The sequence below is a fragment of the Arachis stenosperma genome, chromosome 4, assembly GCF_014773155.1.
Source record: "Arachis stenosperma cultivar V10309 chromosome 4, arast.V10309.gnm1.PFL2, whole genome shotgun sequence".
Classification (NCBI taxonomy): Eukaryota; Viridiplantae; Streptophyta; class Magnoliopsida; order Fabales; family Fabaceae; genus Arachis; species Arachis stenosperma.
In genome coordinates, this window is record NC_080380.1 from 137,156,512 (window position 1) to 137,171,259 (window position 14,748).

The window sequence follows — 14,748 nt, forward strand, 5'->3', positions numbered from 1 at the left end:
CCAAATCTCATACTTCTAAGCCTCCGATCTCACCATTTATGTCTTAAATCTTTATGACATGCCTAGCTATTAGCAAGGAGCTAGTGAATGAGTAACTTGCGAGTGAAGCAAGGGAAAAAATGAATGATCAATGAGGATCAAGATGATTATGTGAGATGCGGAGGATGGTGGTGGAAGTGCTTGTTATGCCATTGGCCGAAGGGCCGTAATTGTTTATGTATTGGCTGGTTCTGGATTGAACCGTGAGCCGGAATAGCTGTATATGCTATGAGTATTGGCTGGTTCTGGATTGAACCGTGAGCCGGAATGGCTGATATGGATGTTGATCCATGGATGAGAATTCATGCATGTTGATGCTGAATTATTGATAATGTGTGAAATTGCACTTCCACTATTTGAGGTACGAGTTTCCTTGGGTAGTAGTAGTGGCTAGCCACCACGTGCTCAGGTTGAGACTCGAAGCTCTGTTAACCCTATGTTGCAAGTGTGGCCGGGCACTGTGAAAGGCCCGGATGAGCTCGAACCCCCGTAAATATTCACCAGTGAGGGTGATGGATATGGATCATGTTTATGATCAAGTTATAACGAGTATAACTCGAGTTTGGGGATGCGCGACAGAGGGACAGTCCAATGGTTAGCGACAGGACTTGTCGGGTTGGCTCTATAACCGACAAGATGATATCATCGGCCACTAGGGACAGGCATTCATCATATGCATACTATGTGAATTGTTTGAGATTGCCTATTTGACTGCATATTACTCGCTAATTGTCTAAATGTCTTAACTGCTCTATTTGTATATTCTTGTCTGGTATAACTGTGTTTGTTACATTATACTCCTGCTGGTGGTTGGGAGGTGAGAAGGAATTGGAAAGGGAAGTATTAGTTAGACTGAAGAATCTTTAGTCAGATGCCCTTATATGGTTTAGCTTGTTTATAAGCTTTGATATTATCTGGAGGAAGTTCTAGGATTGCCTTTGGCTTTCCTCTATTATTATATATTATGTATGTGGAAGCTGTTACCATGCTGGGGACCTCTGGTTCTCACCCATGCGGATTTTGTGGTTTTCAGATGCAGGACGTGAGGTTTCCCGCTGAGGCATGCTGGAGACTTCTATACTTGCGAAGATCCTTTGTTCTCGGGGCTATTTTTGGTTATATGTTTTGTTTAGATACTTTTATCTCCATTAAATAATACAAGCTGTGATGACTCCTTTTATGGGAGAATTTTGGAGAATAGGTTTTATGTATTTGTGTCCCTTTGGGTTTCCTTGGGGTTTTCCTTATTTTATCATATGTATATATTGTTATGCTCGGACCGGTTATCTTCGCAGCCAGATCTTGAGTCTTGATATTCCTGTTTTTGACACTCTCTTGTATATATATAATCTCGCGTTGGTTTATCCTTGTGCGTTACGTTATCGATCGGAGTGTTGCGCTTTTGAGTTGCGGTTTTTGTTTACCACTTTTTCTACAAAGGCTCCTAGTTATAATCAATCATTCATACTACTATACGTACTAAATTTTTATTTTAGAGGTCGTAATACCTTGCCATCTCTGAATTATGACTTAAGCATAAGGCTAAGTATGGTAGGGTGTTACAGAAACCATTTCAAAAGTCAACTCAATATCAACCGATTTAACTCATTTCTAAAGCTTTAAAGAAACGGCTTAGTAACAAATCATTTGTCTAAACCAAGTCAATTAAAGTAAACCAGGTTGAATTCAAAAGTGCATTCGACTTTTTACATCATCAAAATAATTAACTCAATTCAAATCAATCCTCAACGGATTAAACTCTGATTTCAAATCTTTAAAGAATCAACTTCAAAACATTACATTTCACAAAGCCGCACAATAATTTAGCCAAACCAACATCCATAATCATTCGAGTCAATCAAATAATACATAAGGCAGATACAATCACCAAATACACAATATCTCACATCAGTATCCATATGTAATAATTCCAATACATAAAACAAAGTTTTTGGAAAGTGCCACTACCTCAAAACACAAATTCCATAACCCAAACGTCTCACAGAGTCCTTTCCTCCTCATCCCGAAATGACGGCAACTAACAACTCGGCTTCACTTGTTTTCTCCAAAATCTCAACAACTCTAATCACAACATACAACAACCGAAACTCAATCTTATAGCAATTAACACCATAAACCTCAGCGTATGATAATAGAACGGTAACTAAAGGGCTTTCAAATCGAAAATGCTTACCGAAACATAGAAAAAGTGGCTGAACCAAAACAGCGACGATCTCTGAACCGGTTCGGCGGCAGCCCAGCAGCCACCTCAAGTAGCAGCGGCGACCGGACTCCGGCAATGGTGCCTGGAACCCACATACAAAGACTTTAAAGCTTTCAGAATCTTAAACGAATGAAGACCAAATTCAAAATCCTTACCGTTAGAGTTTTTCAGCGACGACAGCGGAGTTTTCCGGCGGTCAGGCATGGCGGCGCGGTTCCTTCTTTCACCGACAGCAACACTGGAATGGCAATCACGGCATCCACCGAAACAAAGCAGAATCAGATCAGTAGTTCTAACTAACTCCAGCGACTTTCTAGTGGCAGCGCCGAAGGCATCTGCGTTGGAAAACGGAGGCAGCAGCGATGGCCTCTGGGCGGCAGTGACTGGTTTCAACGGGGCTCCCCTGTCGCACGCTCTCTCTCTCTCTCTCTGCCATGCCGACTCCAATCTCTCTCTCTCTTCGTACTCGCCGGCGGTGGCTAAAGTTCCATCAATGGTGACGCAGCAGCACCATGACAGATCGGCGGCGCGACACGGAGGCTTCTAGTTCGCGTCCTTCTCTGCGGGCTCTATGGAGTGGCGATGAGGGCGACGGTGGCGACACAAGAATGGCAACGACGCGTGGCTCGATGGCTGGGCACGGCGAACTGAGGAACGCTTGGTGGCGGCTCTGCACAGCGCAGCGGCAGTGAGCTCCCTCGCCGGTGCCGTTCCTCCTCTTCCCTCTCCTTCCCGTCTCCCTCCTAATCCTTTTCTTCTTCCCGTTTCGTTTTGATGGCAGCCGCTGCTGCTGCGCTTTGAATTGGAGGAAGGAGAAGTGCGTTGCTGCTGCTACTGCTGGTGAGGGGAACATTTGGGTGCTATGGCTGGGTCTTGGGGGGAAACGGGTCGGGTTAGGGTTTTAGGATTTCATTTTCTTTTTTTTTGAAAATTAGGGTTAAGGGTACTTTGGTAATTTCAAATAAAATTAGGAATAATGTAAAAATTAAAGCCCAAATTAAATCCAACACTAATTATTTATAGAAAATACTTTTTGTTCATCAATTTTGACAAATTACTTTCAATAAAATATCTAAATCAAATAATTAGAAATAATATACTTAATATCTTCATCTTTCAAAATAGTAGTTCTAATATTTAAAATATTACTTGTCTAATCCAAATCATATAAAATTTTTATTATTTCACAACTACCAACTTTATAATTCAAATATAGAAAATAATCCAATAATTATAAAATTGGATAATAATCATAACTCATCTCAAATTCAATAAATCCAAACTTGCCTTAATTATCTTTAATAAAATAATTTCTGAAATTAAGGCTATAAATAACTATATGATTTGAAACTTGCTCATAAAAAGACTTTTCAAAGGTTTTGGGTCTTACATTCTACCCACCTTATAAAAATTTTTGTCCTCAAAAATTGATACAAAACGAAAGAAACCTCATAACAGTTCACCCTTGAACACATTTAAGGAATAAGCAAAAATTATCTCAACATATAAACATATATACAGTTTTCAAATACTTGGATGGTCGTATGCATAAAGATACAAAGGTAGGAGTGTGATTGCAAAGCAAACGTTACAAGATAGGCTCAATGCACAAGGTCACATAATCTCAAGACTTTACAAAAACTTGAGGTAACAAAATAGGGTGTAAACCAAAATAGGCGTTCACAAAACGAGGCGGTAATCAATGTGACATAAAGGCCACCAAACAGGTTGGTAATAAAACAACGGCTATAACGTTCGCCGACAAATCTCGTTCCTACTTCAGAACCTCAACTTCCCAACTCCACCAATCACTTTACAACCTCATAGCCGATCATGAGCCTAACACCCGCAAGCTCGTTTGCAAGGGACAAAACACCCACAACTCATCATAACGTTACACACTTACCGCTTCACCTTCCATATCCACATATCACGTCTTAAAGAACTAACGCATCGCGTTACTACGTCTACAAGTCGTACGTGATATCAAAACAATTCTCGAGTCTACTCAAAAGGATACCAGATTTAGAAGGGAAAGACACATGTCAAGAATAATACTCATAGATTTGGGAGAATGTATCCAATCCAGGTAAACAAAGGCACTCAACCAATGAAGTTTGCTAGAAATAAATCGATTGACAACTTCAAAGATAACCCTTGTATCAAAGAAATCCAACAGGACCAATAAGAAGAAAATTCAGCGCATTATTTTAAAACAAATTCAAGCTGAGTCGAAGAAGCATGAGGTTTGCAGTAGAGAAGATTTCAAACCCAAGACAAAGCTCACCAAACTCAAAAGCATGATTAAAAATACTTCCGAATGCATTATTCACAAAAGAATCGAAAACTTGCAAAAAAATCATTTCGCAGTCTAAAAAAAAAGTCAAGTAATAAACATTCTTCAAGAGAGTAACAAAAGCCTAAACGTGGCTTCGCTCTAATTCAACTTCATGTTGAAGTAGATTATGCAGAGTTTTAAAAACAAAATACACACAAGTTTGGCTAAGAGCCAAAATATTTTCTCAAGTATGTTAGAAAGATAATTAGGTGCACAACCTAACCAAAAGCAATCATAAAACTCGGAATAAAAATCAAATGCTTGTTCAAAAATTCTCAAAGTTCATATTCAAACAAGCGTTTATAAAAATTATAGCAAGGACGAAAGAGAAAATTAAACTCTATTTAGAAAAAAAAAAGTCCGAGGTAGAAATTTGCTCATAAATTGGTAAAGGAAATAAGTGGTGCGTTACAAACGAACAGGTTTCCACTAAACAAGGAAGCTTTTCAAAACCTCATTTAAAATAGCGCATGCCAACTTTAAAACAATTTTGCCAAAAATTGAATAATGGCTTCCATTATAACCAAGCAACTGAAAAATAAGCTCAATTTGGAACTTCTTCACCGAGGATTCAATCTGCTTTATAAAATTCAAAACAACACTTCAAATGTATACTTGAAATCACCATCTCACAACAATATTCAAGAAAATTAGGACGTACTTGAAAAGGAGTCAAGTCATACGAGAAAGGATCATAAATCCAGATAGTTCAAACAAGATCTCCTAGGCATGAGATATCAAACAAGCTTTCAATTGATCCAAAAGAATACAAAAGCCATAGAAAAAGACAACTCAATCATTAGTAATTTCTCAAGGATAAATCTTTGACTAAAAACCTTGTAGAGATATTGAGAGGATAAACGATGCATTAATTTAAAATGAATCAAACGGACTCATATAAGTATGAGATTCACCAAAGAAGAAAAACCAAGATCAATGGAAATGTTCACAAAATGTAAAAGATTAGTTAAAAACAAAATCAAGTATGACATTCATAGAGATGGACGGTTTAATAGAGAATTTAGTCCGTTCATAGAAAGAAAGCTATGAGTCCAACACTTTCAAAAGAACAATAATGGCATAAACCATATAGCATGCTAAATCAAACTCAATTCAAAATAAGTTAAGTAAAGCTTATCAAACGAAACTCAACCGAGATAAAAGTGGTAAATCCTTTCTTTTCAAAATTTTGAAAAATATCCAAATACATAATCAAATGAAGATGTGCATTGGAACTATAGTAAAATTACTAGAAAGTCAAATTGTAATTTTAAAGTAAATGCAGTTCCGTAAACCAGTAAAAGTACAGGCAAGGTATTAGAAATAAATAGTTGTTAAACTGTGTAAGAAATCTTCAAAGTTTTATATATAGATAAGTATGTATCTATTCAACAGCAATTTTCATAAAAATCTCAAAATTGGCTATAATCACTGTCAAATAAGAGAAAAACCGAATCAACAATTTCTCTAAGAATGGACTCGAACAGGGACTTTAAAGGGCACAACGCATCAAGACAGTTTAAAGGTACATCAAAGAACACATGAATCAAGGAGAAGAATTTAAACGGAGAAAGATGGATACAACAAGGATGTCAAACAAGCATATGCAATTAGATCCCACAAGAATGCATATGAATGGAGGAATAAAGTTGAAATATCAAATTACTTTTCACGAGGAGTAGCAAACAAGAACTTCAAGTTAGGCTATAAAAGAACAGGTCGACTCGAACAAAATCCAAAACACACAACTGAATAGCCTCGAGAAATAGTTTCCAACGTTCCCAAAACCCGCAATTCACTTTGCTCAAAACTCATATATCGCCTATGATAACCCATTAGTGCTTTCATAGACATAATCCACTAGTATTAAGCCGGCCAAACTTAATACCAAGAATCATGCAATGCAAGACTAATAGCGTTAATCAATAGACCGTCATGTGCATAAAGCTCTAATTCTCGTCATTCGACAAGGCCTAATACATGACAAGCGCTCAGAGTATGCAATTGAAGCATAGTTGGTCCATTCATCAGGCTCTACAGGAAGGACTGCTCTGATACCATAATGTAACACCCTAACTACCAAAGCTCACGCTTCCGGCTGCGCAAATCTGATAGCTCGGACATTACGACGACACTTATACTATTTAATACTAAAATATGAGCCTGTTTAAAACTTTAAACCGCAATACCGCTCCCAAAAATACTTTCGTTCGACAACGTACATCCATAGATACCATATAACTTACAAAAACTCATAAAGGATACATCCATATAGATACATATATTTATAAATAATATCACAAGCAGTATCCAATACAATTCTTATCCCTCTTACAGAATATCTCAAGATAAAGGCGAGGATACAATAAATAATAATCTAAAGTAATGCAGAACATCTCAACAATAATTAAATAAACTCTTCGTGACTTCTGCGCCCACATCCTGAAAGGGGAAAAATGTAGGGGGTGAGAACATCATCCTCGAAAAGGTTCTCAGTAGAGGGTTTTTGGGAATTACTGTAATAGAATACGTGAAGATAAACTGTACTAGTGATTAATAACCGTCTTATGCCTCTTATCAAAAACAACGGTTTACAATAAAAGAGAAATCTGAAAATACTTTTCCGAAAGAGGAACCATTCAATTCTCAAAAACTCAAAAGTCTTTCAAAACGGTTTATCTATGCCGAACTATAGTAGCCTTTCATAATTTATTCCAAACCAGAACACAAAACCGAAATCAACCATCGGTTCATCTCATTCCATCCATGACCCTAGGCCCAAACAATCCAACCATCAACCAATCACGACAGTCCAACAGAGTCTCAGTAGCAATCACAAATAGGAAGATGCAAGCACAAACAAACAGTTATTGTAAGTAGAACAATTAGCAGTTAATCACATAGGCAAACCAAGTACAGTATGCATACCCAAACAATGTCACATAGATGCATATGATGCATGCCTGTCCCTAGTGGCTGATGATATCATCTGTCGGTTATAGAGCCAACCCGACAAGTCCTGGTAGCTAACCATTGGACTGTCCCTCTGTCACGCATCCCCAACTCGAGTTATACTCATCATAAACTTGATCATAATCATGATCCATATCCATCACCTTCACTGGTGAATATTTACGGGGGCGAGCTCATCCGGGACTTTCACAGTGTCCGGCAACACTTACGACATAGGGTCAAAAGAGCTTCGAGTCTCAACCTGGAGCACGTAGTGGCTAGTCACTGCTTTCTCCCAGGAAAACTCTTATCTCCAACAGTGGAAGTGCAACATTCACATTTATCAATGATTCAGCATATACATGCATTCAATCTCATCCATGGATCAACATCCATCTCAGCCATCCGGCTCACGGTTCAATCCAGAACCATCCAATATTCATATCATACACAGCCATTCCGGCTCACAACAAAACAGCACTTTCACATTCAACATCATCAATTCATAAAATCGGCATTTAAGTCATAAATCACTTTTTCCCAAATCATTTTACTTTGAAATCAAGTTTCAACTCTTTTCAGCCTTGGCTTTGAAGATCTCATTTTCAAATCATCTCAGACTCATAAGCCAAATTTACTCAAAGTGAGTTCCCTTTTTAAAACAAAGCCACTCTTGGCATTCTCTTCCCAAAACTTCCAAAACCATGGCAAGTTAAGGATTTATTTCAAAGCATTCAAAATTACCCATCCAACAATGAGATTTTATAACAAAAGTTTCCCGACAGAGTTCCAAGTCTTTAGGTAAGGTCAACCTATATCAATTCCTTAAAATTCATTGAAACTCTTAAAATCGTAGATTCTCGGTTCAAGTAAATAAAACTGAATTTACTATAAAACCAGCCATACAAAATCACAAGTTCCAACCCGGTCCAAAAATCAACTCATTTGAAATGGAACCGGTTCATTTGAATCAAACCACTTTCAGGTTTCTTTTTGGAACCCATCTTTCTAACTCTTCCAAATTGCCTCAAACTTGATTACTCAATCAAAAGTCTAGATTCCTTTAAAATCACTAAAAGCTCCTTTTTATATTGAAATCAATATTAGAGCATCATTCTTTTCTTCAGTGATTCAAACGGTAAAAATAGTTCATTTCTAAATGAGCCGAACTCAACGCATAAAGTTCATTAAATAAATTAAGCTTGAAAACATAAATATTCTCTTAATAAATCAAATAATATAATTTCTCAAATCCAACCCTTTTTAAATAACTTTTCAAACAAGACTAGGATTTTGCAGAAATTTTGGCAGCACCTCCCCTAAAACTTGGACTTTTGCCACCCAGTTCGGGTCCTAACTAAACCGTTTCTCATTCCTTTTCAACAGCTCAAAACCATAAATCAATTCAAAAGCAAGCTAAATCCAACAGTCGCCTCAGTGGCATATCTCAAGGAAACCATTTCAAAAGTCAACTCAATATCAACCGACTTAACTCATTTATAAAGCTTTAAAGAAATGGCTCAGTAACAAATCATTTGTCTAAACCAAGTCAATTAAAGTAAACCAAGCTCAATTCAAAAGTGCATTTGACTTTTCACATCATCAAAATAATTAACTCAATTCAAATCAATCCTCAACGGATTAAACTCGGATTTTAAATCTTTAAAGAATCAACTTCAAAACATTACATTTCACAAAACCGCACAACAATTCAGCCAAACCAACATCCATAATCATTCGAGTCAATCAAATAATACGTAAGGCAGATACAATCACCAAATACACAATATCTCACATCAATATCCATATGTAATAATTTCAATACATAAAACATAGTTTTTGGAAAGAGCCCCTACCTCAAAACGCAAATTCCATAACCCAAACGTCTCACAGAGTCCTTTTCTCCTCAACCCAAAATGACGGCAACCAACAACTCGGCTTCACTTGTTTTCTCCAAAATCTCAACAACTCTAATCGCAACATACAACAACCGAAACTCAATCTTATAGCAATTAACGCCACAAACCTCAGCGTATGATAACAGAACGGTAACTAAAGGGCTTTCAAATCGAAAACGCTTACCGAAACATAGAAAGAGCGGCTGAACCGAAACAGCGTCGGTCTCTGAACCGGTTCGGCGGCAGCCCGACAGCCACCTCAAGTAGCAGCGGCGACCGGACTCTGGCAATGGTGCCCGGAACCCACATACAAAGACGTTAAAGCTTCCAGAATCTTAAACGAATGAAGACCAAATTCAAAACCCTTACTGGCAGAGTTAAGGGTACTTTAGTAATTTCAAATAAAATTGGGAATAATGTAAAAATTGAAGTCCAAATTAAATGCAACACTAATTATTTATAGAAAATACTATTTGTTCATCAATTTTGACAAATTACTTTCAATAAAATATCCAAATCAAATAATTAGAAATAATATACTTAATATCTTCATCTTTCAAAATAGTAGTACTAATATTTAAAATATTACTTGTCTAATCCAAATCATATAAAATCTTTATTATTTCACAACTACCAACTTTATAATTCAAATATAGAAAATAATCCAATAATTATAAAATTGGATAATAATCATAACTCATCTCAAATTCAATAAATCCATACTTGCCTTAATTATCTTTAATAAAATGATTTCTGAAAATAAGGTTATAAATAACTGTATGATTTGAGACTTGCTCATAAAAAGACTTTTCAAAGGTTTTGGGTCTTACACTTGGTCTTCATAATTAGTATAGTTCAGATAGGATACCTTCTCAAACAATATACGAATAGAATTTGTGAATAGTTTAACAAAGAGTTTAGAATTAGAGTATAAAAGTGAAAAAAGATAAATGTTTCTTCTATAATAAAGTGAAAAAAAAGTATATGAATGATAATAATAAAAGATTAAAAAAATAAGTCACCTAATATTTTTGTATAAAAAAAATAGAATAAAAAAAAAAGATTCAGATGATTTTTAGATATGTGTAAATTGTATTAAGAGAATTTAACTCTTTAATATTATCGAAATTTAGCAATTAGAGTGATAAGATCCTTAAGAAACTATTTAACAAAGTAAAAAGCAAGTGGTTTCATAATAAAATATGAAAATTTCTATATCAAAAGTTTGATCAAGTTTCTTAAAAATATATATATTGGATTCATATACTTTTATTTTGGAACGAATATATTTTTAAAATATGTACAAATAATTATTTGAGACCCGAAAAAGTACGAAACTTGATCAATCTATTATTCATTAATTTTTCAATCATATGATCATTTCTTCAACACTATTATATTATATATATATATATATATATAGAAGATCAAATACACCCAGATACACTCCATCCATAGCAATAAGGTTTTCCCACAAAATTTGAAATCATACATGGGCCAGATTTCTTTACATACCATTTACAAAACCCTAGACACCTTTCTTCATCTCTACCTTCTTTATATATATCAAACCAGTGACATGCATTGTTCCATCGAAAACTGCAAAAAAAATAATGTGCCCCCAAAAAATCTAATTTTGAAGCTAAATATATAGGTTTGATTAGGAAGGAGAACGACCGCTCCAAGATCATCATCATGAGATTTGCAGTAAACTGTGAGATCCAAATTTCCATCTAAAGAATTTGCAATTGTCACATATGTTCTTCCTTTAATGCATAGTGGTAGCAGCAACACAACTAGAGATAATAAGAGAATATTTCTACTAAGAACGTGCGACATTGAAACTTTGAGTAATTCTGTAATTTTTTTACATATTTTTTTCTTTCATTTTACATAACTATTTATAAAGGTGGAAAGACAAGTGATCCAAAAATATGGAAGAAATTTATATGTTTCATGTTAATTATTTAGCATGTTTGTCATTGAAGTAAGAAATTAATTTATCCTATTTAGAATAAGAGTATGAAAGTGAAAAAAGATAAGAATTTTTTTTATAATAATAAAGTGGAGAAAGTATATGAATGACAATAATAAAAGATTAAAGAAATAGTTCACTTAATATTTTTGTATAAAAAAAAGAAATAAAATAAAAAAAACTCAAATAATTGTTAAAAATATGCAAATTTTGTTAGAAGATATTTATTATTAAAATTTAGCAATTGGAGTGATAAAATCCATAAGAAACTATTTAACAAAGTAAGTTAGTGGTTTCATAATAAAATATGAAAATTTCTATATCAAAAGTTTGATCAAAGTTCCTTAAAAAAAATTATTTCATTCACATACTTCTACTTATCTGTTTAGGGGTGTATGCGGATCGGATCGGATCAAATATAGTCGAAAATTCGATCTGATCTACATCATTTTTATCGGATAGAATCAGATATGATATCCGCATTTTTTAGTGTCGGATCCGATCCAATCCGCAAATGTGCGGATCGGATATCGGATATCGGATATATTCGCATAATTGAACATTCTCTTTTTAATCATACTTCTATGTAAAAAATTCAATAAAAATATTTTTTCACACTTTTAAACTTATTTATTCTTAAAATATTTTTAATAAAATTTTTCCTAAATAACAAAAATAAAATAATACAATATATGAATAATAATTACTAACTAAAACATACAAACAAGTAAATATAATACCAAACATATATATATTTATTTATTAATTATTATTGTACGAATATGCGGATGTAGAGCAGATATCCGCGATCCGATCCGTAAAGGGTGTGGATCGGATCTATCCGATCCGATTGATCATTCTGCGGATCGGATCGTATCCGCAATTTTCGGATTGGATGCGGATATTTACCGCAGATCTGCAGATACGATTCGATCCATGAACATCCCTATATCAGCTCAAATTTTTATTTTGGAAATAATATATTTTTAAAATATGTACAAACAATTTTTTAAGACCCGAAGAAGTATGAAACTTGATCAATCTATTATTCATTAATTTTTCAATCATATGATCATGTCTTCAACACTATTATAACACCCATATACACTCAGCTCCATCCATAGCAACGAGGGTTTCCCCCAAAATTTGAAATCATACATGGACCAGATTGCTTTACATACCATTTACAAAACCCTAGACACTTTTCTTCATCTCTACCTTGTTTATATATATCAAACCGGTGAAATGCATTGTTCCATCGAAAACTGCAAAAAAATAATGTGCCCCCAAAAAATCTAATTTTGAAGCTAAATATGTAGGTTTGATTAGGAACGAGAACGACCGCTCCAAGATCATCATCATGAGATTTGCAGTGAACAGTGAGATCTAAATTCCCATCTAAAGAATTTGCAATCGTCACATATGTTCTTCCTTTGATGCATTGTGGTAGCAGTAACACAACTAAAGATAATAAGAGAATATTTCTACTAAGAACGTGCGACATTGAAACTTTGAGTAATTCTGTAATTCTTTTACATATTTTTTTTTTCTTTCATTTTTCATAACTATTTATAAAGGTGGAAAGTTAAGTGGTCAAAAAATATGGAAAAAATTTATATGTTTTTTGTTAATTATTTAGCATGTTTTTCATTATTGAAGTAAGAAATTAATTTTATCCTATTTTTTGATAGGACATTAATTTTTTCTATAATATTTTCTTAATTACTAATTTTTCACGGTTATCCAATTAAATTTAGATGTTTAAATAATTTATTTTATGTAACGAATTTAAAAATTATTTATTTTTGCCAAAATAATAAAATACATAATTAATTTTTATATAATTTTTTTAACTAACAATGCATGAAAATTAGATTTATAATTAGATATACATAAAAAAGCTTTGAAATATTTTTATTGTTGAGTTGCTTTTCTTCTTCCCATCAACTCAATTTTAGATAAAAATACTAAGTATATATTAAAATTAATCACTAAAATTAATTATTATATATTTATATAAATATATATATTTTAATTTATTTTTATATATATTTTTGTTCAATAATATTAAAAAATAAAAAATTAAAATTTATTTTATTTAATATTTATTAATTATTATAATAATTAATAAATACTAAATAAAATAAATTATAACTATTTTTAACTAATTTATTTTAACTATCAAATATTTTCATACCAATACTTAGTAGTGACATAATGATAAAAATATACTCCTAAAGCCTTTAATGCATTAATAATTTACCTTTGTTTAACAATTAATGCATAACGACAAAAGTATGCTCCAACGATAAATGAAGCAAGAGAATATAATAAAATAGCAATTCTACTAAAAATTTAAGTTTTTTGACAACTAACGGGTGAGTACCGATAGCGAATACCTGATTACTCATTTGAATCCGAATTAAATTAATTAAATTGGTTTTGAAATTAACAAATAATTAGGTCTAACTCAAACTAAATTAATGGGTCTCTCTAGTAATTAATTTAGATAACGATTTTGGATAGAGGTGTTTGTGGTGCGGTTTAGATCGGTTTTAAGTAAAAAATTTATCCGATTTGAACACTAATTTTACTTACAGTGCTGTTTGGATTGGATGACTTTAAAAAAAATCCGATTCGATTCGATCCAATTTCAAACAGTTTGGATTGGATTGAATTTACGGTTTTGTAAACTAAAAAAATTAAATACATAACAAGTCACAAATTTTAAATAATCAATAATGACGTAACAAGTCTCAACAATATTTTAAAAAGTCAACAATAACATAACAATAGAAAGAAAATTATAGGTTAGTTAAAATAAATAAATAAATAATATTTTGAACATAAAATATTTATTAAATAATAATAATAATACATGAATAATATGAAAATGTATAACAAATTGAACATGTTATAAGTATAATTATAAATATAATAATAAAATAATAATATTATAGTACATTATGCGGTTTGGATTAGATTGGATCGGTTATGAAAAGTAGATCCAAAATCCGATCCGATCCATCGGTTTGCAAAAAATAGAATCCAATCAAATCCGAATTAGTGCAGTTTTAATCGATTTTCGGTTTGGATTGGATTGGATGAGCGGTTTAATTTGGATCGGTTTGGATTTGAACACCCCTAGTTTTGGAGGTGCGAAACCCGAACCAACCCGTAAATCCGATCATATATTAATTAAATAAAAAATAAAAATTTAAAATATATATATGCCTTTTAACGAACGATTATGGAGTGAAGACTTTGAAAAATTATTCTTTTGAAGGATTATTTCTATTACATTTTTGTATTTAACTTTTAA